The sequence below is a fragment of the Salmo salar genome, chromosome ssa09, assembly GCF_905237065.1.
Source record: "Salmo salar chromosome ssa09, Ssal_v3.1, whole genome shotgun sequence".
Lineage (NCBI taxonomy): Eukaryota > Metazoa > Chordata > Actinopteri > Salmoniformes > Salmonidae > Salmo > Salmo salar.
The window spans coordinates 121,360,749-121,366,815 of NC_059450.1; the positions used below are offsets into that span (position 1 = coordinate 121,360,749).

At 37.9% G+C, this 6,067-nt stretch overlaps 1 pseudogene across 5 annotated transcripts; it reads left to right on the forward strand.

The window, feature by feature from the left end:
* Window positions 1-799: 799 nt before the first annotated feature.
* LOC106612738 (uncharacterized) lies at window positions 800-4,819 on the forward strand (annotated as a pseudogene). Of its 5 annotated transcripts, XR_006771143.1 has the most exons (6): window positions 800-1,048; window positions 1,626-1,668; window positions 2,423-2,619; window positions 2,748-2,883; window positions 3,113-3,168; window positions 3,541-4,819. The product of XR_006771143.1 is annotated as an uncharacterized protein, transcript variant X5 (transcript). The 5 variants fall into 5 exon arrangements; XR_006771142.1 differs by having other exon boundaries at window positions 806-1,048; window positions 2,423-2,883; XR_006771140.1 differs by having other exon boundaries at window positions 806-2,619.
* The last annotated feature ends 1,248 nt before the right edge of the window (window positions 4,820-6,067 follow it).

The following is a 6,067-nucleotide window of genomic DNA, read 5'->3' on the forward strand; positions in this document are numbered from 1 at the left end:
TATATTTAATGTTTTGATGGCCACCTAGTACGGTTTACATTGTTACTAGCTATGCAGCTAAAATAAGTCTGTTGTTACCAAATCACCAACTAAGTAACCAACTTTTGTGCCAATACTATTCTGTATAGGCTATAGATCATGGATGGTATTTATTTATTTATTTCACAAATCAAGGCTAGAATAACGGAATTGTCAAATAACAAATAATTAGGAATGTAGCCTACAATGTTTATGAACATCACATGAAAATTAGTATTGATTTTATTACTGTATATGGCATTTGTCAACCTTTTCACTTACAGTACTGAGTACTCATCATTACAGTAGTTCACTGACTGAATCCTTTTCACTTACAGTACTGAGTACTCATCATTACAGTAGTTCACTGACTGAATCCAGTAGGGGGCACAACTGTCCTATGGTGTGGCCTTCTCAATATTAAGTTGGCGTACCCCTGGTCCCAGTTCCTTCTTTATAGTACATACTGTATTTCTCATTATATATGTTTACGTATATAAATATTTTTTGTCAAAATGTTCACTATTACTACACAACATAAAAAAACACCTTCAAAGACACAATACAGTAAATGTGATTTGAAGTTAGATCAAATAATGAATATGCTGTTAAATTTTTATAATTGCTTTAATCATTTCGTTAACTACTAAATGATTATATTTCTATATTCAGTGTAAAGCCTATGGAAAGATGTGTGTAACAGCAGAACAATCAAAACCTCATCTTGAAAAAATGTCTTCCTGTTAGATAGATAGAGAGAGAGAGGCAAAGAGAGAGAGAGAGAGAGAGAGAGAGGCAAAGAGAGAGCGTGCTTTGAGAGAACTATTGACTTTTCTAAACACAACATTTTCAGACTATATTCACATAAGAAGTACTGTAGATCTCCAGCACTTAAATTCAGACAGAATACAATAATAAAAATACACTTGACTTACCTTGAGAGACAGAGAAGACATGAACAGAGTTAACATGAGTGGTGTGCTCATCTTCTTCATGGTCGCCATCGCTGCTGTGCAGGGACAAAAATCAGGTTGAGATGGTTTCTATGGTTTTCTTTTTTCAAATCAGTTGTCCTATATTTACATGTATTACAATGTAGAGATTGTATTAAATAAAAAAATATATGGTTTAGTTATATATTGAAAGTATTTACAGTTCTTCTCAATAGTATACAAGCAATTCTGGGATCTGTGTTGAAACGTATCCATAGCAGAACATCAATGATCAAATGTTCAAATACATTTACAGAACTTCTGATCATTTTATTGCCTTAGTACCTAACTTGCATATCTTACACCACCTTTTGCAAAACTTTAAATACAAATGTCATCAGTGAATACAAAACTCACTGTCAAGTGTTCAGTTCAAGAATATTAACACATTGTTTTCATCAGAAGATAAATGTTTCCTGCAATCAGTAACTACTACTGCACAAAAGTCTCACACCAGTGTCATACCATGTACAATATATGGAAAGATCTAGGCAATGGGGACTGTGTAATTGTTATGATTTTTCACAATATTGCAGACAATGAAGTTGGTTACTTTTACGTAACTTTGGGTTCCTCCTAAGTCATCATAGCCAACATTGTGTCCTTCCATTACAGAGCTTTGCTTTAATGTGGATTTAGGCCTATACATTCATATCAGGTATGTTCCTCCATTGTCCTCAACCTCCCTTATTTCTATTGTTGATTGTGTTTCAGTGCACCAATGAAAAGTCTACAAAACTATAAGCAAACCAACCTTTGTATTGAATACATGGAATTGGATTGTGATGATACCAATGAACGAATCCTGCACACAATGTGCATTTTTTTTAATCAGGAATAATATTTTGTGTATGAAATTGTTTGGAGAAATATGTGTCAAAGGAGAATTATTCCCCATAATTCTGCACTTTTGGAAAGTTGTACTCAAATGTTTTATCATCATGATTAAGTGACTGCAAAGAAACTGTATCTATCTCCTGGGATTTTTTAAAGACAGACTAACTTTCTGTTTTGTCTGCTTGGAATCAAGAGATATGTATAGCTGTGTCTATCTTTTTGCAGGCAGTCGTGTTCTTTTGATAAATGTATTTGCAATTTTGATGGTATGATATAGTTTTGATAAATGTACTGTATATGTTTTGAGAAGGCAACTACATTGACTGTCTTCCAACAGGCCATAGAGTTCTGTGTCTTGTGGACTCTGTTTTGAAAATCGACAACATTGTCACAAACAACTGCTTGTACGTGATTGAGAAAAACTGTAATGTTGAATGTCTTGCTTGGTGTCAATTCAATAATTCAATGTTAGGTCATTTAAAAAAAAGTTAGCTGTGAAGTAAATACTTTTTCGTATGCATTAAATAAATAAATGTAAAGAGTATGTGGAAATGTCAATTGTTTTTTTGTTTCAGGGTCTGTATCCTTCTTGAGAAGCATTGTTACTATGACATGTCCCGGGGGTGAATTAAAGAAAAAATATGACTCCTCATTTACATGAAATAAGAGTGATAAAAGCAAAGGAATCATGAATGACATTGTGAAAACGTTAAAGGACAGTATTACTGCAATTCTTCAACTGTAATTTATCAGTTATACATCAAAGGAAAAGGTAAGAAATGCCCCCAAAATATTTACATCCACTGACACATCTTTTTCCTTCTTCCCTTCATACACCCTTCCCATGTTTTAACAAAATTTGACTACTAACCCTATCTGTATTGTTTTTTGGTGTTGCAGTGTGTGAGAACTGCGTTGAGCTGGATGCGTCTGGTTACCGGGGTTATTGTTGGGGACCTGCTGGTGACAGGAAGGGTCACCTTCATTGTGTATAGCTGGGCTCAGAAGAAGTCTGGACCTGCTGCACCCCAAAAACGTAATGCTATTACCATCTGATTATCCATCAGCCAACAGTGGCGCTTGGTGATAAGGAGCGATCTCAACTATTTAATTTGACCATACCCAGGACTACTCAACAGCAAAGTATTCACAGATCATAAAAATGTCAATTCCCTATGGCATAGTATTGATCATTTCTTATCGGTACAGCGAAAAGTTTATTTATTTATTAATTTATACTAATTTATATTTGGTTTTCCCCTTAGCGACGTCCCGCTCAGCAGGCCGTGGTCCACCAGTGGTGCCAAGTCCTGACTATGAGGTAGGCTGTCGACCACTACCTCTTGTCTATCTCTCCATCTGTATTTTGTGCTTTTATTCCATCCGTATCTCCTACCTATTCTTCATTCCACATCTCATGGTTAGCTAATGTCTGTCAGTATTTTAGGGAGATGGTCTAGGCTAGCTATTCACAATACTTCTGGTGAAGATGCATAAAAAAGTGTGGTGTTGCAATGGAAACTGATCTGTGAATCTGATTTAAACTTGTCTGTGAATCTGACTTAAACTGATCTGTCAAACTGGCTTCAACTGATCTGTGAATCTGACTTCAACTGATCTGTGAATCTGACTTAATTAACAACAACAAATAGCTATATCAGTCACCTAAAGCCTTTATTTTTCCCCCTGACAGCCCCTTAGCGAGGCAACCCGCAGAAGAGATATCTACGCTACACACTGGGTAGACTATCCTCTCACCAGACCACACCTGTTCTCTAGGACCCCTCTGATGCCCTGGACCAGCAGGCCTCAGCTCACCCTGCCATCAAAGAGGAGGGGAGAAGGCTCTGTAGTTCTTAGCTTAGACTTAAAGAGCTTCTTATTTTAGCTTGATGTGTAAAAAGTGTGATATTAGGATTTAGTTAAAACTATCATTTAGAATTACTGTAACTAGCGGTAATAATTGCTCTGGAAAATAGAGATATGAAGATAGGAAGATCTTTGTAACGACTTTAAGATGTTTGCTGTACTGAAAAACAACTTGCACATAGCTGTGTTGATAAACCGTTGTAAAATGGTAACAATGCTTGCAGATGCCAAGTTCTTCCTCCTCACAATGTTTATGCTGCCTGTATATACACTGAGTGTACAAAACACCATCCTAATATTGAGTTCCACCCCCTTTTGCCCTCAGAACAGCCTCAATTCATTGGGTTATGGACTACAAGGTGTCGAAAGCGTTCCACAGGGATGCTGGCCACAGTAGTGTCAAGTTGGCTGGATGTTCTTTGGGTGTTGGACCATTCTTGATACACACAGGAAACTGTTGTCTTGCCCATTCACCCTCTAAATGGCACACACACAATCCATGTCCCAATCCATGTCAAAGTTTAAAAATCCTTCTTTAACCTGTCTCCCTTCATCTGCACTGATTGAAATGGATTTAACTAGTGAAGTCAATAAGGGATCACAGCATTCACCTGGATTAACCTGGTCAGTCTATGACATGGAAAGAGCAGGTGTTCTTAATGTTTTGTGCAGCTAGCATATTAGCACATATACAGTTATATTTTGCATTGATTCTATCTACTTCATTGTGAGCCACTATGACACAAAGGAAATGTTTGTTTTATGAAGTGTAGTGTCATGCGACTAAAGAGTCTAGCTAGTTTGCGGTTCTTTATCTTCAGTCGGCTCTCATGCCCTAAGCCGTAGATGCCTGCACCTCTTACGCTTACAGGAAATGATGGTGGATGATTGGCCAGGTCTCTCTGTTGCTAATCATGAGGATCTCATCGGAAACATTTCACATATGAGTGTAGGTAGACTTTACTTACCCGCATCAGTGGAAAGAAAACATCTTTTTTTTTGCCTTACACTAACTTTGTGTTGCAAGAATGTAGTGGAAATAATGTCTACTGCATATATTTAAAAAAATATATTTTGACAAGAATAAAAACCTTCTTACGACATTCAAGTGTAGGTGTCTATAGTTGCTTCCTACCATTTTGTATCAATGAGTGACTGGATAGATCAATCCAGCCCTGCACTTGCAAAGCTGATTAATCTAATTATGGTCCAGAGTGAAGACCATGAACTTGGAGCGTGCACACCTGGAACACTGGAGTGAATGGTATCTGTTAGATCTGATCAACAGTAGTTAATTTGGAGAATTTGAGTGTTGTGTTAACTGTGTCTGTATGCAAGTTTGATTTGTGTGAGTGTTTAGGTCTGTCTGTCTGTCTGTCTGTCTGTCTGTCTGTCTGTCTGTCTGTCTGTCTGTCTGTCTGTCTGTCTGTCTGTCTGTCTGTCTGTCTGTCTGTCTGTCTGTCTGTCTGTCTGTCTGTCTGTCTGTCTGTCTGTCTGTCTGTCTGTCTGTCTGTCTGTCTGTCTGTCTGTCTGTCTGTCTGTCTGTCTGTCTGTCTGTCTGTCTGTCTGTCTGTCTGTCTGTGTGTGTGTGTGTGTGTGTGTGTGTGTGTGTGTGTGTGTGTGTGTGTGTGATGTGAGCATGGATATGTGGGTGATGGTTGTGTACGCTGTGAGCTCTGTGTTGTTTGAGCTTTTCCGTTTGATCTCCTCTCGAAGCTCTGTTAGGAAACCGCACTTTGTAGACTAGCAGAAGTAAACCCCCATAACCACACTCGAAAAGCATCGCATATATCATGTGCTCTGTTGCATTAGAATATCTGACACATTTGGGCTTCCTGTAGAGCAAACCCTCCACTAAAGCTGCTCTCTGTGCGGTAGTAAATAAGTGGAATAGTCAGATCGAACTAAATGACTGACTCACTTAAAGATCTCATAAAAAGTTGGATGAAACCAGAAATAACAAGTCACAATCAGTGAACATATATTTTGTGACCACCTTTCCATTTCATTTCCATTTCATTATTTATGTTATTTGTATTCTTTTCACCGGGTTAGTCTCGTTGAGATTAAAAACCTATTTTCTAAGAGAGACCTGGCCAAAATAGAAGCACACAGAATTCACCCCATACACACACACACACACTTTATTGTCCACCATAGATTTGACCCTAGCCTTAAACTAATTCAAGGACACGAGCTCCTGCAATTTAATGTCCTTTTGTAGCTCGTTCCAAGTGGAAGGGCGAGAAAACTGGAATGCTTTTTTTTACCAAACTCTGTACGGGCACAGTCAACAAGATACAGTCCTGTGAGCGTAGCCAATTGTTGTCATTTGTCTGCTGGACAATGTA